Below are 26,981 nucleotides of genomic sequence, written 5' to 3' on the forward strand. Positions count from 1 at the left end.
CTCTGCACTCCCTATGCACTCTGCACTCCCTATGCACTCCCTATGCACTCTCCACTCTGCACTCCCTATGCACTCTCCACTCTGCACTCCCTATGCACTCTCCACTCTGCACTCCTTATGCACTCTCCACTCTGCACTCCCTATGCACTCTGCACTCCCTATGCACTCTGCACTCTCCACTCCCTATGCACTCTCCACTCTGCACTCCCTATCCACTCTGCACTCCCTATGCACTCTGCACTCCCTATCCACTCTGCACTCCCTATCCACTCTGCACTCCCTATGCACTCTGCACTCCCTATGCACTCTGCACTCCCTATGCACTCTGCACTCTGCACTCCCTATGCACTCTGCACTCTGCACTCCCTATGCACTCTGCACTCTGCACTCCCTATGCACTCTCCACTCTGCACTCCCTATGCACTCTCCACTCTGCACTCCCTATGCACTATCCACTCTCCACTCCCTATGCACTCTCCACTCCCTATGCACTCTCCAATCCCTATGCACTCTCTATGCACTCTCCACTCTCTATGCACTCTCCACTCTCTATGCACTCTCCACTCTCTATGCACTCTCCACTCTCTATGCACTCTCCACTCTCTATGCACTCTCCACTCCCTATGCACTCTCCACTCCCTATGCACTCTCCACTCTCTATCCACTCTGCACTCCCTATGCACTCTCCACTCTGCACTCCCTATGCACTCTCCACTCTGCACTCCCTATGCACTCTCCACTCCCTATGCACTCTCCACTCCCTATGCACTCTCCACTCCCTATGCACTCTCCACTCCCTGTGCACTCTCCACTCCCTGTGCACTCTCCACTCCCTGTGCACTCTCCACTCCCTGTGCACTCTCCACTCCCTGTGCACTCCCTATGCACTCTCCACTCTGCACTCTCTATGCACTCTGCACTCCCTATGCACTCTGCACTCCCTATGCACTCTCCACTCCCTATGCACTCTCCACGCACTCTGCACTCTCCATGCACTCTGCACTCTCCATGCACTCTGCACTCTCCATGCACTCTGCACTCTCCATGCACTCTGCACTCTCCATGCACTCTGCACTCTGCACTCCCTATGCACTCTGCACTCTGCACTCCCTATGCACTCTCCACTCTGCACTCCCTATGCACTCTCCTCTCTGCACTCCCTATGCACTATCCACTCTGCACTCCCTATGCACTCTCCACTCTCCATGCACTCTGCACTCCCTATGCACTCTCCACACTGCACTCCCTCTCCACTCTCCACTCCCTATGCACTCTCCACTCTGCACTCCCTATGCACTCTCCACTCCCTATGCACTCTCCACTCCCTATGCACTCTCCACTCCCTATGCACTCTCCACTCCCTATGCACTCTCCACTCTGCACTCCCTATGCACTCTCCACTCTGCACTCCTTATGCACTCTCCACTCTGCACTCCCTATGCACTCTGCACTCCCTATGCACTCTGCACTCTCCACTCCCTATGCACTCTCCACTCTGCACTCCCTATCCACTCTGCACTCCCTATGCACTCTCTATCCACTCTGCACTCCCTATCCACTCTGCACTCCCTATCCACTCTGCACTCCCTATCCACTCTGCACTCCCTATCCACTCTGCACTCCCTATCCACTCTGCACTCCCTATCCACTCTGCACTCCCTATGCACTCTGCACTCTGCACTCCCTATGCACTCTGCACTCTGCACTCCCTATGCACTCTCCACTCTGCACTCCCTATGCACTCTCCACTCTGCACTCCCTATGCACTATCCACTCTGCACTCCCTATGCACTCTCCACTCCCTATGCACTCTGCACTCCCTGTGCACTCTCCACTCCCTATGCACTCTCCACTCCCTATGCACTCTCCACTCTCCACTCCCTATGCACTCTCCACTCTGCACTCCCTATGCACTCTACACTCCCTATGCACTCTCCACTCCCTATGCACTCTCCACTCCCTATGCACTCTCCACTCCCTATGCACTCTCCACTCCCTATGCACTCTCCACTCCCTATGCACTCTCCACTCTGCACTCCCTATGCACTCTCCACTGCCTATGCACTCTCCACTCCCTATGCACTCTCCACTCTCCACTCCCTATGCACTCTCCACTCTCCACTCCCTATGCACTCTCCACTCTCCACTCCCTATGCACTCTCCACTCCCTATGCACTCTCCACTCCCTATGCACTCTCCACTCCCTATGCACTCTCCACTCCCTATGCACTCTCCACTCCCTATGCACTCTCCACTCTGCACTCCCTATGCACTCTGCACTCCCTATGCACTCTCCACTCTGCACTCCCTATGCACTCTGCACTCCCTATGCACTCTCCACTCTGCACTCCCTATGCACTCTGCACTCCCTATGCACTCTCCACTCTGCACTTCCTATGCACTCTGCACTCCCTATGCACTCTGCACTCCCTATGCACTCTGCACTCTCCACTCCGTATGCACTCTGCACTCTCCACTCCGTATGCACTCTGCACTCCCTATGCACTCTGCACTCTGCACTCCCTATGCACTCTCCACTCCATATGCACTCTCCACTCCCTATGCACTCTCCACTCCCTATGCACTCTCCACTCCCTATGCACTCTCCACTCCCTATGCACTCTGCACTCCCTATGCACTCTGCACTCCCTATGCACTCTCCACTCCCTATGCACTCTCCACTCTGCACTCCCTATGCACTCTCCACTCACTATGCACTCTCCACTCCCTATGCACTCTCCACTCCCTATGCACTCTGCACTCCCTATGCACTCTCCACTCTCCACTCCCTATGCACTCTCCACTCTGCACTCCCTATGCACTCTCCACTCTGCACTCCCTATGCACTCTGCACTCCCTATGCACTCTCCACTCCCTATGCACTCTCCACTCCCTATGCACTCTCCACTCCCTATGCACTCTCCACTCCCTATGCACTCTCCACTCCCTATGCACTCTCCACTCCCTATGCACTCTCCACTCCCTATGCACTCTCCACTCTGCACTCCCTATGCACTCTGCACTCTGCACTCCCTATGCACTCTCCACTCCCTATGCACTCTCCACTCCCTATGCACTCTCCACTCCCTATGCACTCTCCACTCCCTATGCACTCTCCACTCCCTATGCACTCTCCACTCTCCACTCCCTATGCACTCTCCACTCCCTATGCACTCTCCACTCTCCACTCCCTATGCACTCTCCACTCTCCACTCCCTATGCACTCTCCACTCCCTATGCACTCTCCACTCCCTATGCACTCTCCACTCTGCACTCCCTATGCACTCTCCACTCTGCACTCCCTATGCACTCTCCACTCTGCACTCCCTATGCACTCTGCACTCCCTATGCACTCTGCACTCCCTATGCACTCTCCACTCTGCACTCCCTATGCACTCTCCACTCTGCACTCCCTATGCACTCTCCACTCCCTATGCACTCTCCACTCCCTATGCACTCTCCACTCCCAATGCACTCTCCACTCCCTATGCACTCTGCACTCCCTATGCACTCTCCACTCCCTATGCACTCCACTCCCTATGCACTCTCCACTCCCTATGCACTCTCCACTCCCTATGCACTCTCCACTCCCTATGCACTCTCCACTCCCTATGCACTCTCCACTCTGCACTCCCTATGCACTCTCCACTCTGCACTCCCTATGCACTCTCCACTCCCTATGCACTCTCCACTCCCTATGCACTCTCCACTCCCTATGCACTCTCCACTCCCTATGCACTCTCCACTCCCTATGCACTCTCCACTCCCTATGCACTCCCTAGCACTCTCCACTCCCTATGCACTCTCCACTCCCTATGCACTCTCCACTCCCTATGCACTCTCCACTCCCTATGCACTCTCCACTCCCTATGCACTCTCCACTCCCTATGCACTCTCCACTCTCCACTCCCTATGCACTCTCCACTCCCTATGCACTCTCCACTCCCTATGCACTCTCCACTCTCCACTCCCTATGCACTCTCCACTCCCTATGCACTCTCCACTCTGCACTCCCTATGCACTCTCCACTCTGCACTCCCTATGCACTCTCCACTCTGCACTCCCTATGCACTCTCCACTCTGCACTCCCTATGCACTCTGCACTCCCTATGCACTCTGCACTCCCTATGCACTCTGCACTCCCTATGCACTCTGCACTCCCTTTGCACTCTGCACTCCCTATGCACTCTGCACTCCCTATGCACTCTGCACTCCCTATGCACTCTGCACTCCCTATGCACTCTCCACTCTGCACTCCCTATGCACTCTCCACTCTGCACTCCCTATGCACTCTCCACTCCCTATGCACTCTCCACTCCCTATGTACTCTCCACTCCCTATGCACTCTCCACTCTCCACTCCCTATGCACTCTGCACTCCCTATGCACTCTCCACTCTGCACTCCCTATGCACTCTGCACTCCCTATGCACTCTCCACTCTGCACTCCCTATGCACTCTCCACTCCCTATGCACTCTGCACTCCCTATGCACTCTCCACTCCCTATGCACTCTCTACTCCCTATGCACTCTCCACTCCCTATGCACTCTCCACTCCCTATGCACTCTGCACTCCCTATGCACTCTCCACTCCCTATCCACTCTCCACTCCCTATGCACTCTCCACTCCCTATGCACTCTCCACTCCCTATGCACTCTCCACTCCCTATGCACTCTCCACTCTCCACTCTCCACTCCCTATGCACTCTCCACTCTCCACTCCCTATGCACTCTCCACTCCCTATGCACTCTCCACTCTCTACTCCCTATGCACTCTCCACTCCCTATGCACTCTCCACTCTCCACTCTCCACTCTCCACTCCCTATGCACTCTGCACTCCCTATGAGCTCTCCACTCTCCACTCCCTATGCACTCTGCACTCCCTATGCACTCTCCACTCCCTATGCACTCTCCACTCCCTATGCACTCTCCACTCTGCACTCCCTATGCACTCCCTATGCACTCTCCACTCCCTATGCACTCTCCACTCCCTATGCACTCTCCACTCCCTATGCACTCTCCACTCCCTATGCACTCTCCACTCTCCACTCCCTATGCACTCTCCACTCTCCACTCCCTATGCACTCTCCACTCTCCACTCCCTATGCACTCTCCACTCCCCACTCCCTATGCACTCTCCACTCTGCACTCCCTATGCACTCTCCACTCTGCACTCCCTATGCACCCTGCACTCCCTATGCACTCTGCACTCCCTATGCACTCTGCACTCCCTATGCACTCTGCACTCCCTATGCACTCTGCACTCCCTATGCACTCTGCACTCCCTATGCACTCTCCACTCTGCACTCCCTATGCACTCTCCACTCTGCACTCCCTATGCACTCTCCACTCCCTATGCACTCTCCACTCCCTATGCACTCTCCACTCCCTATGCACTCTCCACTCTGCACTCCCTATGCACTCTGCACTCCCTATGCACTCTCCACTCCCTATGCACTCTCCACTCCCTATGCACTCTCCACTCCCTATGCACTCTCCACTCCCTATGCACTCTCCACTCCCTATGCACTCTCCACTCTGCACTCCCTATGCACTCTCCACTCTGCACTCCCTATGCACTCTGCACTCCCTATGCACTCTGCACTCCCTATGCACTCTCCACTCCCTATGCACTCTCCACTCCCTATGCACTCTCCACTCCCTATGCACTCTCCACTCCCTATGCACTCCCTATGCACTCTCCACTCCCTATGCACTCTCCACTCCCTATGCACTCTCCACTCCCTATGCACTCTCCACTCCCTATGCACTCTCCACTCTCCACTCCCTATGCACTCTCCACTCCCTATGCACTCTCCACTCCCTATGCACTCTCCACTCCCTATGCACTCTCCACTCTCCACTCCCTATGCACTCTCCACTCCCTATGCACTCTCCACTCTCCACTCCCTATGCACTCTCCACTCTGCACTCCCTATGCACTCTCCACTCTGCACTCCCTATGCACTCTCCACTCTGCACTCCCTATGCACTCTGCACTCCCTATGCACTCTGCACTCCCTATGCACTCTGCACTCCCTATGCACTCTGCACTCCCTATGCACTCTGCACTCCCTATGCACTCTGCACTCCCTATGCACTCTCCACTCCCTATGCACTCTCCACTCTCCACTCCCTATGCACTCTCCACTCCCTATGCACTCTCCACTCTCCACTCCCTATGCACTCTCCACTCCCTATGCACTCTCCACTCTGCACTCCCTATGCACTCTCCACTCTGCACTCCCTATGCACTCTCCACTCTGCACTCCCTATGCACTCTCCACTCTGCACTCCCTATGCACTCTGCACTCCCTATGCACTCTGCACTCCCTATGCACTCTGCACTCCCTTTGCACTCTGCACTCCCTATGGACTCTGCACTCCCTATGCACTCTGCACTCCCTATGCACTCTGCACTCCCTATGCACTCTCCACTCTGCACTCCCTATGCACTCTCCACTCTGCACTCCCTATGCACTCTCCACTCCCTATGCACTCTCCACTCCCTATGCACTCTCCACTCCCTATGCACTCTCCACTCTCCACTCCCTATGCACTCTGCACTCCCTATGCACTCTCCACTCTGCACTCCCTATGCACTCTGCACTCCCTATGCACTCTCCACTCTGCACTCCCTATGCACTCTCCACTCCCTATGCACTCTGCACTCCCTATGCACTCTCCACTCCCTATGCACTCTCTACTCCCTATGCACTCTCCACTCCCTATGCACTCTCCACTCCCTATGCACTCTGCACTCCCTATGCACTCTCCACTCCCTATCCACTCTCCACTCCCTATGCACTCTCCACTCCCTATGCACTCTCCACTCCCTATGCACTCTCCACTCCCTATGCACTCTCCACTCTCCACTCTCCACTCTCCACTCCCTATGCACTCTCCACTCTCCACTCCCTATGCACTCTCCACTCCCTATGCACTCTCCACTCTCTACTCCCTATGCACTCTCCACTCCCTATGCACTCTCCACTCTCCACTCTCCACTCTCCACTCCCTATGCACTCTGCACTCCCTATGAGCTCTCCACTCTCCACTCCCTATGCACTCTGCACTCCCTATGCCCTCTCCACTCCCTATGCACTCTCCACTCCCTATGCACTCTCCACTCTGCACTCCCTATGCACTCTCCACTCTGCACTCCCTATGCACTCTCCACTCCCTATGCACTCTCCACTCCCTATGCACTCTCCACTCCCTATGCACTCTCCACTCCCTATGCACTCTCCACTCCCTATGCACTCTCCACTCCCTATGCACTCTCCACTCTCCACTCCCTATGCACTCTCCACTCTCCACTCCCTATGCACTCTCCACTCTCCACTCCCTATGCACTCTCCACTCTCCACTCCCTATGCACTCTCCACTCTGCACTCCCTATGCACTCTCCACTCTGCACTCCCTATGCACTCTGCACTCCCTATGCACTCTGCACTCCCTATGCACTCTGCACTCCCTATGCACTCTGCACTCCCTATGCACTCTGCACTCCCTATGCACTCTGCGCTCCCTATGCACTCTCCACTCTGCACTCCCTATGCACTCTCCACTCTGCACTCCCTATGCACTCTCCACTCCCTATGCACTCTCCACTCCCTATGCACTCTCCACTCCCTATGCACTCTCCACTCTGCACTCCCTATGCACTCTGCACTCCCTATGCACTCTGCACTCCCTATGCACTCTCCACTCCCTATGCACTCTCCACTCCCTATGCACTCTCCACTCCCTATGCACTCTCCACTCCCTATGCACTCTCCACTCTGCACTCCCTATGCACTCTCCACTCTGCACTCCCTATGCACTCTGCACTCCCTATGCACTCTGCACTCCCTATGCACTCTCCACTCCCTATGCACTCTCCACTCCCTATGCACTCTCCACTCCCTATGCACTCTCCACTCCCTATGCACTCCCCATGCACTCTCCACTCCCTATGCACTCTCCACTCCCTATGCACTCTCCACTCCCTATGCACTCTCCACTCCCTATGCACTCTCCACTCTCCACTCCCTATGCACTCTCCACTCCCTATGCACTCTCCACTCCCTATGCACTCTCCACTCCCTATGCACTCTCCACTCTCCACTCCCTATGCACTCTCCACTCCCTATGCACTCTCCACTCTCCACTCCCTATGCACTCTCCACTCTGCACTCCCTATGCACTCTCCACTCTGCACTCCCTATGCACTCTCCACTCTGCACTCCCTATGCACTCTGCACTCCCTATGCACTCTGCACTCCCTATGCACTCTGCACTCCCTATGCACTCTGCACTCCCTATGCACTCTGCACTCCCTATGCACTCTGCACTCCCTATGCACTCTGCACTCCCTATGCACTCTCCACTCTGCACTCCCTATGCACTCTCCACTCTGCACTCCCTATGCACTCTCCACTCCCTATGCACTCTCCACTCCCTATGCACTCTCCACTCTCCACTCCCTATGCACTCTGCACTCCCTATGCACTCTCCACTCTGCACTCCCTATGCACTCTGCACTCCCTATGCACTCTCCACTCTGCACTCCCTATGCACTCTCCACTCCCTATGCACTCTGCACTCCCTATGCACTCCCTATGCACTCTCCACTCCCTATGCACTCTCCACTCCCTATGCACTCTCCACTCCCTATGCACTCTCCACTCCCTATGCACTCCCTATGCACTCCCTATGCACTCTCCACTCCCTATGCACTCTCCACTCCCTATGCACTCTGCACTCCCTATGCACTCTGCACTCCCTATGCACTCTGCACTCCCTATGCACTCTCCACTCCCTATGCACTCTCCACTCCCTGTGCACTCTCCACTCCCTATGCACTCTCCACTCTCCACTCCCTATGCACTCTCCACTCTCCACTCCCTATGCACTCTCCACTCTCCACTCTCCACTCTCCACTCCCTATGCACTCTCCACTCTCCACTCCCTATGCACTCTCCACTCTCCACTCCCTATGCACTCTCCACTCCCTATGCACTCTCCACTCTCTACTCCTTATGCACTCTCCACTCCCTATGCACTCTCCACTCTCCACTCCCTATGCACTCTCCACTCCCTATGCACTCTCCACTCTCCACTCCCTATGCACTCTGCACTCCCTATGCACTCTCCACTCTCCACTCCCTATGCACTCTGCACTCCCTATGCACTCTCCACTCCCTATGCACTCTGCACTCCCTATGCACTCTCCACTCTGCACTCCCTATGCACTCTCCACTCTGCACTCCCTATGCACTCTGCACTCCCTATGCACTCTCCACTCTCCACTCCCTATGCACTCTCCACTCCCTATGCACTCTCCACTCCCTATGCACTCTCCACTCCCTGTGCACTCTCCACTCCCTGTGCACTCTCCACTCCCTGTGCACTCTCCACTCCCTGTGCACTCTCCACTCTCCACTCCCTATGCACTCTGCACTCCCTATGCACTCTCCACTCTCCACTCCCTATGCACTCTGCACTCCCTATGCACTCTGCACTCCCTATGCACTCTGCACTCCCTATGCACTCTCCACTCTGCACTCTATGCACTCTGCACTCCCTATGCACTCTCCACTCCCTATGCACTCTCCACTCCCTATGCACTCTCCATGCACTCTGCACTCTCCATGCACTCTGCACTCTCCATGCACTCTGCACTCTCCATGCACTCTGCACTCTCCATGCACTCTCCACTCTCCATGCACTCTCCACTCTGCACTCTCTATGATGCTCTTCAGCGCTTTGCAGTGCGGTTAGGATATGAAGCGCTATATAAATTCAACTGTAATGCATTACGAAAAATGCCAAACCATGAAAAAACTCCCTGTTGCAAATCTTATGAGCAATTTTACAAGTGTCTCACGAGGGGCACGAGATGCTTAGCCCATACGAGTCTATTTAGGCCGTTTGGGTACTGAACACCCGCAGTTTTAAGGACATTATTAAAACGGACTTAAAGTCGAACTGAAAGAATGAAAAGTTATGCATGCTGCAACAAAGGGGATCAGCCGAGCAATTTCACATCAGACAAACCACTGCGTAGTCCACACTACAAATAAAGGGGCAAAAATTAGTTTTAGCGCCCATGCACTTGATGAACAGCCAGATCGTGGCCTGTGTCTTCATCATGTATTTTTAACTAACGTACACTGAATTCACGTGCTCCACCACTAAAAAACAAGCACTCACCTGGGCTTCCTCGCATGGAATGACCAAAACAAACACAGAAGGAAAAAAAACGAAGCTCCGCCCACCGCCGCGATGACGACATCGCAGAGGCGGAGAGGGAAAAAATCGCGGGAACGCCCCCGAATCTGGTCCGGCCTTGACAGACAGATCCGGCTCCCAATGGCTAGCCTCCATTTATGGAGCTAGCCAATGGGAGGTGGGGGACGTTCCAATAGCCAATATGGTAAACAAAAGATTTCACCTGCGCGAACTGCTTGCGCAGATCGCCAGGTCGAAACCTAAAAACAACTTGTGAGAGTGAGGTAATGGGTAAGGGAGTGCCTGTGGGTGGACGAAAGAGGCATGAGGGCTGTTTATGTTGTACAGCCCTGGAATCGTTCCAAGGTCCACGCGTGACTAGCTGCTCTAGTCCAAATGTTTGCCCTTGCATTCTAGGATTTGTAGGCATACTTTATCCAATTATAAAACCAGTACAAAAAGGTTTTTAGAATGCAAAGAAAAAGCCTGCACTGGACCACTCAACCATACCTGGACCTGGGAAACCTGGCTGCTATGGACAATTCACAAAGGTAAACTTACCCTTTTGTATACGTTTATGATTGTTTGCTATTCACAAAGGCATCTTTACGACTGGGGAGCCCAACTTTTTATATGTGGAGACTTTGCAGGTTTAAATATACTACTAGTAAAAAACATTTTCGAATAGCAAACAATTGTAAATGTACACAAAAGTGTATGTTTATCTTTGCAGATCAGGCCCTATGTGTCCATTTGAGATCTAAAAGTGCTGCCAGATTTTTAGGACATCACCACACAGATATAGTTACCATTATGGTGACTTTGCTGCTCTTCCTTATTAAACGGCACACCCTCAATCCTAATGTGTATGTGTGCCATTATATCTTAAAACATGCATAGGCACAGGCAATTGATCTGGCTTATTTTGTAATTTACAAGCCAGATCCTTTGGCTTTAGCCATGACTTTTAGTAGCAGAGAGCCACCAGGCACGCTAAACAGCCATAGAATTCTGGTGAGGGGATCACAGTAGAGGCACCAGGCATGGTCATATGATGCAGTGTCCCAGCGGGAGAAGAAAGGAGCCACCAGTCAAAGGGAGGAGAGAGCCCTGACCAGCCAACTCATGTGCCACTGTGTCATACGAAACAAAACCAAAGGGGATGATGGACGGAGTGTTGAACAATGCGCGCACTCACCCCCAGTCAACTGATGTGGGTTTAATCCATCATCATTCTTTAGCTCACTCCGCCACCCCAGTTCAGACATGGCCATATGCAAATCAGTCTGACCCTGTGCCTCATGGGAACAGTCCAGCCCGAACTGCCAAGCCATGTCTTCCCTGGACCGGAAACAAGCATCCTGGGACCGGTTTCCGGCTAATCAGCCGTCATCAGCTAGGCTGGCTTGTATCCAGTGGCAAAGTGAGCAAAGGACCCAGGTCTGGCCATTCCCTGCCAATTTAGGGCGAACAAAGCAAAACCAAAGGGGATGATGGATGATGGACGATATCATCTCCCCTCACACAGTCACATGGTGAGGAGCCGATATGACACGGTGGCAGGGAAAACAAGCTGGAAACCCCTGGAAAGAGTGGTTTTCCAGTTTGCCTTTTGAGGCTTTGAACAGCCGATATCCATGAAAGTGTGTGAAAACACCCCAGGACATTGGTACCAGTCCAAGCATTTCTTTTCTCTCTTTTTTCTTTTTAGAAGGAGGCTAATTTGGTGAGAACAAAAGGGCCCAGCCCTCCATATACAGTGAAATTATTTTAGGTGGCAGGTCTGAGAGCTACCTGACATACTCTATGTGGGAGAGGCATCTCAGCAGCAAAGGAGAGCAGTCACCATGACAGCACTGACAGGAAGGACAGAAACCTGATGCAAATGTATTATGTCATACCTTGAGGATGTTCATAAAGCAATGTGTCCCCCTTACGGCATAAGTTTTTTTTAAAATTCCTTCTGTCAGCACTTGAGTGTGAACCTGAGACTAAAACGGCCTCCCAGGATAGTAGAGAGGACTGGCCATCTTGGTGTAAGCATGAATGTCAGAAATACAATTTTCAGTGTGTTTGCTCCTTTAACATCCTTTTCAGGAATAAAATAGTTCCTCATGCATTACGATGGAGGCGGGGGATACCAAACAATCACTAAGATGGTGAGACTAAAATAATTCTGTGAGTCGATACAAGAAGTTACTGGCAATGTCTCAAGCAAAAGACTGATGGATCATAAGCCAATGAAGCTCAAAGCCCTCTATAGGAGTAGGTTATGAAAAAAAATCATAGACCAGACCTAAAAATGATAAACCAGTGTATTGTTTTAAACTGACAGGTGGATGTGTAGGATTGGCTTTGAGTATACCACAAAACCTACGAAATAGGAACACAGGTTAAACGGGAATTTGCAATGCAATAGGTCTCGCATTCACATGAGTTTGAGCTATTAGCTTTGTAAATGACAATGCCTTTTATTTATGTTTTGGGTTTTAAAAACATAAATAAAAGGCAGTGTCATTTACAATACTAATAGCTTAAACTCTCGCAAATGCAAGATCTATTGCATTGAAATAAAGGACCCTTCTCGACGCTTGATAGATTGTAAATTCAGAGGAAGAGGACGGCCTGCGATGTCTTCAAAGTAACGATAAATAGTGCAGTGAAGAAGATGTGTAAGTGTTGTAAATTACACAGGCACAAAGTGTGAAGTGAGAGTTACAAATGACCTGAGCTATAAACACTAACAAATTGCTCCAACACCTTTCGCTCTGTGATTACACTGTTGCGGCTCAGGAGGAAGAGTGAGTTTGATTTGAGTGTGCAGTGTGGCATTGCTCAATTTCATTGCTATCTTTGGCCTAATAAAAACCCTCCAGCTTTAGTAGGGCTTGGCTTCACCTCCTGGTGCAGGGCGGGCTGGGCTTTATGGCAGTCATAGAGAGAGGGAGGGATGGTATCGGCTGCAGATCCGGCCTTGTAGAGTGCCCCTGCTATTACCAGTGAGCGAGAGGCACTGAGGTGGTGGTATTGGTATTGGTGGTGGTGGAATTGGTATTGGTTGTGGTGGTTGTATTGATATTGGTTGTATTGGTGGTGGTGGTATTGGGGTTGGTGGTGCTGGTATTGGTGGTGGTGGTATTGGTGGTGGTGATATTGGTATTGGTGGTGGTATTGCATTGGTGGTGGTGGTACTGGTATTGGTGGTGATGGTGGTATTGGTGGTGGCGGTATTGGTGGTTATGATATTGGTGGTGGTATTTGATGTGGTGGTGGTGGTGGTACTGGTATTGGTGGTGATCGTGGTATTGGTGGTGCCGGTATTGTTGGTGGTGGTATTGGTGGTGGTAGTACTGGTATTGGTGGTGGTGGTAACAGTGGTGGTATTGCTGGTGGTGGTATTGCTGGTGGTGTTGGTGGTGGTATTGGTATTGATGGTGGTATTGGTGGTAGTATTGGTGGTGGTGGTATTGGTGGTGGTGACATTGCTATTGGTGGTATTGGTATTTGTGATGGTATTGGTGGTGTTATTGGTGGTGGTATTGGTGGTGGGGGTATTGGTGGTGGTGGTGGTTTTTGGTGGTGGTGATGGTATTGGTGGTGGTGGTATTAGTGGTGGTATTGGTGGCAGTGTATTGGTGGTAGTGGTGTTGGTGGTGGTGGTATGGTGGTATTGGAGGTGGTGGTGATATTGGTTGTGGCTGTGATATTAGTGGTGGTATGGGTGGTGGTGGTATTGGTGGTGGTATTGTTGGTGGTGGTGGTATTGGTAGTGGTAGATTGGTGGTGGTGGTGGTATTGGTGGTGGTGGTATTGGTATTAATGGTGATGGTATTGGTGGTGGTGGTGTTGGTGGTGGTGGTATTGGTGGTGGTGGTGTTGGTGTATTTGTGGTTGTATTGGTGGGTCATCGGTGGTGGTGATGGTATTGGTGGTATGGGTGGAGGTGGTAGTATTGGTGGTGGTGGTATTGGTGTTGGTGGCATTGGTGGTATTGGTAGTGGTGGTGTTTTTGGTGGTGGTGGTGTTGGTGGTGGTACTGGTATTGGTGGTGATGGTCGTATTGGTGGTGGTGTTATTGGTATTGGTGGTGGTATTGGTGATGGTGATACTGGTATTGGTGGTGGTGGTATTGGTGCTGGGATTGGTACTGGTGGTGTTGGTATTGTTGGTGGCGGTGGTATTGGTGGTGGTGGTATTGGTGGTAGTATTGGTGGTGGTATTGGTACTGGTGGTGGTGGTATTGGTATTGGTGGTGGTGGTGGCTGTATTAGTGGTGGTTGTATTATTGGTGGTGGTGGTGGTGGTATTGGTGGTGGTGGTGGTATTGGTGGTGGTATTGCTGGTGGTGGTTTGGTAGTGGTGGTATTTTTTTTATATTGTTTTTTTGTCCTCATTCCGCCAACTTTCTCGCTGGTATAGCTCTCACCACTAGAAAGGAAGGAGGGGTAGATAAGCATGTCCCCTCAAAGAATGATGCTGCTTCAACATTCATCTCCCTCCATGGCTTAATCATTGAACCCACTTAGCTGTTGTCTCCAAACTACATATGGTGCCCAGACCTTCTCCAAACTTTTAACGTCACTAGCAATATCAGTCTTACTCATATACTTGATACCTCTGAGGCAGTCAACAGTTAGAGGGGGATTTTCAGATTTCCAAAGTCCACATATCTCCCGCCTAGCTAACAAAATCACATTAAAAACCTAATTTTGTTATGACAGGATTTGCTCGTAAGCATGCTTCTGGATACAACCCAAAGAATATAAGTGGAGGGCTTCCCTCTATCCGTTGACCAATCACTTCCTCTATAAAGTTACATACCGACATCCAGAAGGAGGCAATCTTCGGACACTGCATAAACATATGCTGGTCATCTGCTGAAGGGAGCATACACTTTGGACATGCATATACATTCACAGTCACTTTTTTTTTTTTTTTTTTTTTTGGTTAAAATTTTTTTATTGAGCAATCATAAAAAAAATACAAGGATGGGCCCACAACCACACGGGCTGGCCGCTAAGTCACATGGCATGACACATGAAATAAACAATCATTCCCGAGGCCAGGCCAACTCATAGAATGAATTTGCTCCAGACATAGGACAGGATACAACAATTTTCTATATAAAACATGAAAATAACAAACACAAAAACAAGGCGAGTGCAGTAATCAAGTCAGCCCAAATAGCAGCGGGGAAGGTCACTAAACCGGAGAACAGACTTAAATCAATGAGATTCGGTAAGGCCGTGAGGGGGGGGGGAGCAGGGAGGACAGGAAAATCCTAGAACAGAGTGAAAAATTTCGGGAACGTCGGCCTAAGGAGACAGGGTAACATCGGAGGTGGCAACCAAGGGAGGGGTACAAATTTCTCCACGGTATGCATTCCATTGACCCCAGATTTTCGTCCACGCCCCTGGCCTGCCCCTAGCCACGTAGACTGTCTTCTCTCGGAACATGGACCAGTCCATGTTGTCCTCCCACACCGAAACGTCAGGAGGTCGGGATGCGCCCCAGAGTTGCGCAATGTCGCGCTTCGCGACCATGTAACCCAGGGTCGCCCATCTAATCTGGGCCACAGAGTAATCGGAGGGTTCCCACACATTCAGCAGGCATCGTCGGGCCTCAGGCCGTAGGGCAACACCCGTCACTACAGTCATTATCGCAAGCACATCCACCCAATAGGCTGCCACCACAGGACACTCCCAAAGTATGTGCAGAAAGGTAGCACTCAGCCCACAGCCACGCTTACACAAACCATCTGGGGAAAAACCCATCACGACCAGACGCGGACCAGTCACATACACCCGGTGGAGGATCTTAAGTTGCACCAAACGAAGACGGGCGGGAATGGCGACCTCCTTTGGGGAGGAGAGTGCCGACTGCCAGTCCTCGTCATCCAGTTCCAATCCATCACCGACCCACAACTCCCGGAGTCGGACCAACAAGTCCGCACGATTATGAATCAATTTCTTGTAGATGAGCGAGATAGTGCTGTCAGGCAAGTGCCCATCTAGTATACGATCTTCAAGGGGGGAAGACTCGGGTAGGGTCACATCAGGAGTCAGAACCGAGGCCAAGGCATGTCGGACTTGCAGATACCGGAAAAACTCTCTATCACTCAAGTCGTATTCCGCCTTAAGGGCCTGGAATGACTTCACTCGACCATTCACACAAACGTCACCCACCTTACAAATCCCAATCATATCCCAGCGTTCAAAACCCTTAGTAGACCAGAGACATCCCAAACGTTCAGAAGCAAAAAGCGGAGTCGCCAGCGTCAGTCGATTCTCCCACCCCAAACTCACATTCGCAGCACGCCACACTTTGACCGCAGCCCTGGACGGGCCCGCAAGATGGCTCCCGGCCGATCTAGAATATAGCGCTCTATTAAAGTCCCCTCCCGGCAACTGGAGCCTATCCATCTCAAAAGCCGGATCGCGACCCGGCGAGTACATCGCGTGGTTAATGGCAGATAGCTGGGCAGCCCAGTAGTATCTCTTGATGTCGGGGAGCGCCATGCCCCCGTAGTACCAAGGGATAGTAAGTTTCGCGAGAGCTATGCGTGGGCGCCCGTCCCAAATCAATTGTCTTTGCAGACTCTCGATTTCTCTGAAATAAGTAGCGGGAATGTCGTCGAAGGAGTTCTGAAGGGCGTAGAGGAACCGCGGCAAGGACATCATTTTAAATAGAGCCGCCCTACCCAGAGGAGACAGGGGTAGCTTACGCCAACGGGCCACATCCAGTCGTAATCTAAGAAGCGGGGGGAGGAGATTGCGCTCAAACCGGAGGGAGGGGTCCAGGGTAATAAAAATCCCTAAATACTTGAAGCCAGACTGGACCACCTGGATAGGGAACCTGGCCGGCAAAGAGGGCAAAACACCCGAGAGAACATACACGCAGGACTAAGCCCAATTAATAACGAGGCCCGAGTTAGCACCGAACGAAGTAAGAACATCAAATAAGACGTTCAAGGATTTACGCGGGGATGTAAGATATAGAAGAATGTCGTCCGCGTAAAGAGAGACACGGTCTTCAAAGTACGGTGACCAACGGATCCCTTTGAGTGAAGGTTCCCATCGAAGCCACGCAGCTACCGGTTCCAGGGCCAGCGCGAAAAGCAATGGAGATAAGGGGCAACCCTGCCGGGTCCCTCTACCAAGGCTGAAGGGGACAGAAACTCTACCGTTCACCACCACTTGCGCTAAGGGTTCCACATACAACAACTTCACCCATCCAATAAATTCAGGTCCAAAACCGAAGATAGGGCCACTCGACCGTGTCAAAAGCCATCGAGGCATCCAACGAGGCCAAAATGGCCGGCTCCGTCAGACGCCCCGCCCTCGCAACAGCACCGTGGAGACGACGTAGGTTAAGAGCCGTGTTGCGATGTGGGATAAATCCGGACTGATCCGGATGAACCAAGTCGCTAATGACAGTCAGTAGGCGGGTCGCCAGGAGCTTAGCCAGGACCTTAGGCTCAACATTTAACAGGGAAATGGGCCTATAAGACGAACAAAGATCCCGCGGTTTCCCGTCCTTGGGAATTACGACTATCGTAGCAAGACGCTGGTCATACGGGAGAATACCCCGTTCCCGGGACTCCAAAAACATGGCACGAAGATGGGGCGCTACCTTGTCAGGGCGTAGCTTGTACAGCTCAATTGGCAACCCGTTCGGGCCCAAGGCCTTGCCCGAACGGAGCGAGCGAATGGCAGTCGCTATTTCATCCGTGGTAAAAGGGGACTCCAACGAGACACGGTCTAGATCGGAAACACTGGGCAAAGCTTTATCGCGCAACAAAAGGCGAGAGTCAGCCACATCCCGTCCAGACACAGGGGTATAAACCACACGAAAATATTCTGCAAAACATTCCACTATTCCAACCGGGTCTGTCACTTCGACACCATCCGACGACTGAATCACAGGCACCACACGATTCGCTCTCTCTTTCTTATCCAACCACGCCAGCAATTTACCCGCTTTGTCCCCCACATCATACAGACGACCCTGCTGTTCCCGAAACATCAGTCTAGCCGCATCCGTGACCAAGGATTTATAAGCAAATTGTGTCAGACCCAGGGCGTGGAGTTTATCAGAGGTGACCTCAGACTCTAAGTCGGCCTCCCTCTCCGCAATCTCTGTCTCAAGGTCCACCACCTCCCGATTCCTAGCCTTTTTGGATTTAGCAATAAGGGAAAGGGCCTGCCCACGTATCACTGTTTTAAAAGCCTCCCACAGGGATACCGCCGAGGAAACCGACCCCTCGTTGTCCAAAAAATAGGCATCTAAAGACTTAGTCAAAAGGTTTCGGGTCTCAGGGGAGGCAATATACCAGGGGTTAATAGGAGCCACTCGGCCCGCCGCTTCCACCTCAAACTCAAAACAAAGCCAGAGCGGAGAATGATCGGAGATGCCCCGGGGGAGGTGTTTGATCTCACGCACCGCCGGCGTCTGCGCCGCGGGCATCAGGAAATAATCCAGTCTAGACAGACTCCCATGGGCCCCCGAATGGAAGGTGTATTGGAGCTGGGTAGGATGCATGAGCCTCCAGCAATCCACCAAACCAAACGTGTCCAAAAACCCACCTAGCCATTGTTGGGCTGAAGGAGTATCCCTAGGGGGGTAGCGATCCTGTAGACCGGAGATCACAGAATTAAAATCGCCTGCAAGAAAAAGAGTACTGTCAGGAAGGTCCAGCAACACACGGCCCAAGTCGGAAAAGGTGGAAGTCTGTAGGCCGGGGGGCACATAAACAGTAAACAAGGAGAGGGTACGACCGTCATAGCGACCCACGAGGACAGCATAACGCCCCCGATCATCAAGGATCACATCATCAATGGCTAGGGGGAGGGAAGCCCGAACAAGGATACCTACCCCCCTGGAACCAGTGGTAAACCCCGAATGTGCAGCAAGGCGATATCCCCACCTATTCATCGCACGACAAGAATTGCCCACCAAATGAGTTTCCTGCAAAAAAACAATATCTGGTGATAAACGGCGTAGACATTTTAACACCACGCTCCGCTTAATGCGATCTCCCAGACCATTAACATTCCACGAAACCAGCCTCAACCCGCTACCCCCCATCCCACACAGCAACGCCGAAACCCCCCCGCAGTGAGCATGACATAAAACACATCAGAAGCAAGATTGATTCGCCTTGAAAACATAACACATAAACATCAAACATCCCAACCACCCACCCCCCAACAATCAAGAAAACACCCCCCACCCTGCACCCCTGCAAAATGCTAAATAGCCACCCCAACATGCAGTGTGCCTGTCGCCCAAGAACCCCTATTCTACAAAAAGAACCCCGGAGGAGGAAAGGCTCTGGCCCACCCGCCACCCCGAGTAGGACAGATAATGAGGAGAACACACAAACAGTAGAGGCACTGAGGCATTAAATCCCTGAAGAGTTTACTCTATTCGAGGGCCCAGGCGTAGGCGGATTGTTCAGCTCTCCACGCCACCCTCAGCACCACCCGGGTGGGCGGCGGACTCAGTCCCAGGAGGTCGGTCAGGCAGAGAGTCCAGCCAGTCATTTACAGAATCAGGCCGATCAAAGAAGAAGGTTTGGTCGTTGTACTAGACGCGCAGCCTGGTCGGAAAAAGCATGGCGTAGCGAAGCCCCATGTCTCGGAGACGTTTCTTGACATCACGGAAGCCCATACGCTGTCTCTGGACCTGTTGAGAAAAGTCCGGATAAAAGTTCACCGTGGCGTTCTCAAAGGCCACTGGGCCCTTCACACGCGATGCTTGCAGGATAGCGTCCCGATCCCTATAATGGAAGAGTTTCGCAACAATAGGCCTCGGCGGGGCACCCAGCTTACCCTTGCCCCCCGGAACACGATGGGCACGTTCCACTGCGAAAAACTTAGTCAAACCAGACGGGGAGAGGTGGTTCTGGATCAAGTCCTCAACAAGGAGATCAACAGAGTGAGGTTCTGGATTTTCCGGAACTCCGACCACGCGCACATTACAGCGACGGCCCTGTTTTCAAAGTCCTCCAGGCGCCGGGTCATGAAGTCGTTCACCTTACGAAGGTTGCCGATCTCCGTCTGTATCTCCGAAACGTCTTCCATGAGACTGGATGACTTGAGATCCAATGACTTCACCTTCTCATTGGTTTTCGACAGGTCAGCACGAATCAAGTTCACATCAATGGCCACGGTGTCAATTTTGTGGGCCAAAGCTTCATATTGTTGGCCTTTCGTCTCCTTCATGGCAGAAATGGCGCCCATGACGTCCTGCAAGGATGGCTCCGTTGACGCATCCACAGTGTGATCAGCGTTACTTGATCCGGGCAGGGCGGCTCCGGGGGACCCCTTGGAATGGGTGTAGCGGTCCATAACGTTGGACTGGACCGGGCCCCCACGCAGGGGCGTCTTGGTCTTCCGAGTCTCTCGGTCCCCTCTGCCAGCCATGATAGAACTGCGTCACCAGGAGATTAACCAGGCTCGATGGAATGGCCACAGGAAGCAGGGCCTCGGGACCAAAGAACCGCAGCTAGGGTACCACTATTGGGAGGGCCAACAGACAGGAGAGTAAACCAGCCAAAGGCCCGACAGCCGTTCCGTGTCCCGACTTCAGCCCAGGCCAGGCTCCTCTGCCAGATGTCTCAGTCTGAGGCTGAAACGAAACCGAAACCTAAGAGGGGGACCCACAAGTAGAATCCCCCTGCCTTTGTTGTTCAACTGCAAGACGTCCACTGAGCCTCACCCAGTCCCGGGCGTACCTCGAGGGCGGAGCCCGAAAGTTCGAATCGATGTAACTTCGGCACCCCGGGTCCAAATCAAATTTCAAAAAGTCCAGGGCAATCAGCCCAGTGTCCTCTACACCAATCCTCGTAAAAAGTCAGGATTAGTTCAGGATATCATGCCGGGAGTGGCGGGGGTCCGGGGAGCGCTGTGCTCACGCGGCCATCTCGGATGCTCGCCAAGCTCCTCCTCTCACAGTCACTCTTGAGAGCCTGGCCGGACACCAATATACCCTATGGATGGTAAACAGGTGATTTCTCTTGAGTGAGGCGGGTTTCACCACTGCACGTAGAATGAAGAAGGAAACTTGCCATGCTTGCATTAAGTCTCCCTCCCCCTATCCCTCCTCCCACAGGTTAGAGATGTCTGACAAGCTCTTATCATCTGCCTCCAAAAAGGCCCAGTACCAGATTGAAACTTCCTTTTTTTGTGGCCCAGTTCTCATTGACTGTTCTAACCATGGCTCATCTTCCTCTTCAACCCACTCTTGGGCGACTCACCAGGAGCATAGCTGGTAACACTTACCACCAGGAGCATAGCTGGTAACACTTAAATCTCGTTAGTTGTCCAGTGGCACAGTTGCTTAAGACCTCCCAGGCCACTAAACTAGATCCCATTCTGAGATCTGCCCAGTAGGTTAAACCTGCGGATTTTAAGTGTTGGCCAAGCTGGTCATCAAACAGTCAAGGGTGCCTGGGAATCCCAAATCGGTGCCAATGATGAATAATATGGTACACCTAGCCTCCTCCGAAAATATACCCATGTTTTTAAGGCCGTTTTCAAGATCTTTAACCTCACCTTTTTGAAATATTTCAGATCCCCATACTTACACAAAAAATTACACTGTCCCTGTCTTAGATCTCCAAGCAATGCCTCAAAGAGTTTCCCCATTGTTGAGCAGTCCAGTTTATTCGCTAACATATGAAAGTTCTTAAAATGGTAAGCATGATAATATATAACCAAATCCGGGAGAACCAGTCCACCCACCTCAAGCCTTCTCCTCAGTTTTTCCCAAGCTATCCTGGGCCCCTTTGATGCCCAAATAAAAAGACCTATTTTTCCAGGGAGCTTGGCTATATCCTCTCTCCAAAATGTCAACGGTATGGAGTTAAAAAGAAATGATCATCTTAGTCAGATTAATTCTACCATATATATTTAATGGTAAATTGGCCCATCTTGCTAGCAGTTTCCCTACCTCCTGGCTTACTTTTTCCAGTTAACTCTAGGGATTTATTCGAGCTTCTGTGTTATTAAGATACCAATGTATTTTTATTTGGGTTTTTGCCCCCCAACTACTATTTCCCTGGTTTCAATCCATAACTTTAGTTTTATCTACATTCACTTTATACCCTGATACCTTGCCGCAGCTCTGTGCCTTTGCCATCAGGATAGGAATTGCAGCCTACGGGTTGGTGGTATAAAGGATCAGATCATCCGCATACAAAACTAATTTCACCACCATACCACATGTCTTAAAGGGAATTATAGTGGGATCTGGTCTAATCTGCTGTGCAATGCGCTCAATATATAGGTTAATAAGAAGGGGAGACAGGGGACATCCCTGTCTCGTACCGCTAGTGAAGTAAAACCAGTCAGAAAGTTCTCCACTCACCAACACCCTAGCTTTGTGGTATCGGTGGTGGTGGTATTGGTGGTGGTGATATTGGTGGTAGTGGTGGTATTGGTGGCGGTATTGTTGTTGGTGGTGGTATTGGTGATGGTGGTATTGGTGGTGGTATTGGTATTGGTATTGGCGGTGGTATTGGTGGTGGTATTGGACTGGTGGTGGTGGTATTGGTGGTGGTGGTGGTATTGGTGGTGTTGGTATTGGTCGCCCCACCCTCTGAAAGGAACAAGTCGGCGATTGTTGCCGTAAAGTTGCCATACAGCATCGTGACTTGTTTGGACAGACAAAGGTTGCCTAACTACCCTATCCCAGTTGACCCTTGTGAGGGCCTTCCCTCCTACCCCTGTTACAGTTAGCCCACTGCTGCTCCACTGGACACTACACACACATTTGTGGCATGGCAGAATGCCGGTACGTAGCAGATGCATCCCTAACAGCACCACCCACCTGATAAACAAATCAACCCACTCCAGTACACCATGCCACCCACAAATGTAATAGGCTCGAACGTTAGGGAACTCCACACACCGGTTCGCAGATATCAGTTCTATGCGTACCTTAAGCGACAGGCAGGGCATATAGCCCTTCTACAGGAGCGCAAATTTTGCAGCCTGAAATTCGTAGGTTACACAGAGGTCAAATTCTAGCCAACGGGTACTCGGCCCACGCCAGAGGATCCTTGATTTGGATAAGAGCAGGCATTCGATTTATATTGGAAGAAACTGAAATTGATCCTCGGGGCAGATATGTACTCCTAAAGGTCCGCCTTCATGGCATACAAGTGGTACTGGGGTCTATATGTGCCCCGAACTCAGAACAGGGTACTTTTTGGCACACACTAACCGGTATACTATTACACTGGTGCAAGATCCCCTGGTTATTAGGCGGTGACTTAAATTACGTGCTAGACACTACACTCAACAGGTCCTTTCTGCCCTCGCCACAGACCGCAGCGACATCCAATGCCAGGAGCCTGAGCGACTGGCTGCATAGATAGGATCTTTGTGATGTATGGAGGACCCTCCATCCCCAGGCATGACTGTATTCATATTACTCACACCCGCACAGGCTATATATGCGTATCGACCATTTTGTCGCAAGTGCTCCCCTACTGGCTCGATGCCTCAGCACAGCTTATCTCGGCAAGACGCACTCTGACCACAACCCACACATCATGACACTTCAAGGCGACTTCGAGGACACTATGAGGGTCCCATTACTCGGCTATGGAGACTGCAGCCACTGGCGTTGGAGGACCCCCCGTTCAGAGAGGCAGTGCACGCTGCGATCGAGGGGTACTTTGACACTAACGCAGGGTCAGTCACAGACTTGGGTACACTCTGGGATGCGGGAAAGACAGTAGTCAGAGGGAGCTGTATGGGCTTGAGCTAGCTGGAGTGTAAGGAAGCAATTGGAAGACGAGGTTAAACATATAGAAGATACCCTAGCTCACTTGGAGGCAGAGCAGGTGCGGAGCGCTGACACACAGCGAGACATGGACACACAGAAGCAAAAACATACAGAAGCAATAGAGTGAATGCGTTTTTTCAGTTATGTTGGCCATGCTGCACACAAGCATACAGCGGCTGACAAAGCGGGCAGATTGCTGGTGCGTATGATTTGCCAGGAACAGGCAAGTCTGCCCATACTGTGTCTGCGCTCCGCGTCGGGACTGCTGTGCACTACGCAATATGACATCCATAACGAATTTGTCGCACACTATACCAGGGTATACAAGTCCCTATATCGTGACACAGCACCGGCTATTGAGGCTTTTCTCGCCCCACTGAATATACATCAAATCACGGATGAACAAAAGGATGAGCTAAATAAGCCGATTGTACTAGACGAAGCGCAACATGCTATACGATCATTGGTCACATGCAAGACGCCGGGCCCAGATGGCTACCCGGACGAATATTACAAAGCCTTTCAACAGGCCCTGGTGCCACGCCTTCTTGAAACATACAGAAGCACGCAGGAAGAGGGAACACTTTCGGATACACTCCGTGAGTCCCTGCTGGTGTCCGTACCCAAACCTAACAGAGACACAGAACTAATAGGCTTGTATCGGTTGTTGGCCCTCCTTAATACGGATTATAAAGTCTTAGTCAAGATATTGGCGAACAGGCTGGCCCCTCTGGTGCCACAGTTATTACATGCAGATCAAAAAGGCTTTGTGTCGGTGGTCAACACATCGCTCAACTTAAGGCGTTTCTTCTGGGTGGTGCGTTATTCCAGGGACAGATGGGCACAGGCTGGTTGCCTGGTGCGAGACCTGGAGAAAGCGTTAGACACGCTGGAATGGGAATTTTTATTTATCAGGCAGTGAAAATATGGACTAGGTGAGAAATACTTGAGGCTCCTCATGCTACTTTACACAAATCCGACCGCTAGAGTCCAGACAGGCACATATTTGTCACAGCAGATCCCCATTGAGCACGGCATGCGGCAAGGCTGCCCGCTTTCCCCTTTGTTGTTTGAGCTTGCTATTGAGCCTCTAGCTGCAACACTGCGCAGCACACAAGAAGACTGAGGGATCCCCTCAGGAGACAGCATTCATGCAGTCTCATTATATGCAGATGATCTGCTCATATATTTAAGAGATGTGGGACAATCATGTGCGGTCATTGAGGATGCGCTAGCCCGATTTGCCTTGGTGTCAAGCCTAAAGGTCAACTGGGAAAAGTCGTGCTTGTACCCCTTCGCTGCGCCCACTCCTGATCCCCGCTTAGTTATTAGTGGCGATGCGGTACACTGGCAATTGGAAGCGTTTCGATACCTGGGGATTCTTATCTTAAGGGATCAGTCAGACCCTTTTGAAGGCAATTTGGTGCGCGCTGCCACGTCAATTCGGGCACAGATGGCCTTTTGGGGCGTCTTGCCGCTCGCGTTCTTGTGCAGAGTGCCATTACTGAAGATGATGGTCTTGCCGCGTCTACTATTTTATTTCATGAACTTACCATTGTGGCTCGGGTCACTGTTTTTTAAAAGCCTGGAATCGGATATGTGAAAAATAATCTGGCGAGGATCGCGAAGCAGAGTATCATTAGCCAAGATGTACCCGCCAACCGGTCGGGGAGGACTGTCATTACCAAACATGGAGCAATACTATCTAGCAGCGCAACTCCAATGGGTGGCACGATGGTTAAGCACGCGCCCCCTCAAAGATACTGCAATACAGGCGCCTGGGCTTACTCAACCGCAGGTAGTTACATTGTTCCACCCAGGTCGGAAAGGCAGAAAGCCAACGCAATTGCTGGTGCGGGTAGCATATCAGTGTTACCGACGTAGTCTTTGTATTACGAATCAGGTATTACCCTATGCGCCTTCACTGCTCATACTAGGCACACCTAGGAGGTATGCGGCGGTAGCTCATACGGAACTTATACTTTGGAAGGAGGTAGATGTGCAGGCGTTACCTGATCTATACAACGATGGGCAGTTGATGCCGTTTGCGAATCTGGCTGAGGGATTGCCGGAAGGTCAGTTCCTGTTGCATGCCGCGGTGGTGCGCACGCTGACTGTGTTTGGGGTGATGTGACGCAGGAGCCGGCCACCCACTTAATGATACAATATCTACATGAGCTGGGCATGGGCCGCCACCTTACCAGGTGGTTTGCAAAGTCACTAAGAATGCAGCCGGTGCCGCAACTGACATCTCTCCGTGCCCACTGGGATACAGATCTGAGGCGACCCGTCACAGATCGGGAGTGGGACAGCATGCTTGAGAGCCCCTCTCGGATTCCTTGTAACGCTAGGTTCCGGCTCATTCAGTACTACATAATACATAGAGCCTATATGATGCAGGAGCACATAAATAAGTATTTTGATCGAAATGACACCTGCTGCGCGAGATGTGGCGAAATCGGGGCAGACCTACTACACATGTTGTGGACATGCACAGTTATCCAGACATATTGGGGTTCGGTCACCACATGCTTGGCTCAGTGCACAGGGCGTGTCCTGGACTGGGCATGGGAATTATGTATTTTAGGACTGTACCAACGATCAAAAATATACAAGGTAACGTCTAGGTATATAGACCTGGGCCTCATAACAGCAAAGCGTCTGCTCACGCATCGTTGGAAATCCCCTAACCCCCCAACAGCCAAGGCCTGGTACCAATCCATGCTGTGTTGGGGCGCAGGCAGAAAGTGTGACACTCTGAAGGGAGGATGCCATGGGGATGTGGAAGCAGCCAGTGGCAGAAGCACGGGATGCAATAATGGCAGATTACAGAGCACACTGACGGGACCAACCTGAGGCATCAGATGATGAGCCCGTAGGGCCTGAGGGGGCACATGACTGCGATTGATATACAGTATACACATGATGGGGGAGTCGACCATTGTGCTAAAAAAAACACAAGCTGTTTCA

This window comes from Lissotriton helveticus, chromosome 1_1, assembly GCF_964261635.1.
Source record: "Lissotriton helveticus chromosome 1_1, aLisHel1.1, whole genome shotgun sequence".
NCBI classification, from domain to species: Eukaryota; Metazoa; Chordata; class Amphibia; order Caudata; family Salamandridae; genus Lissotriton; species Lissotriton helveticus.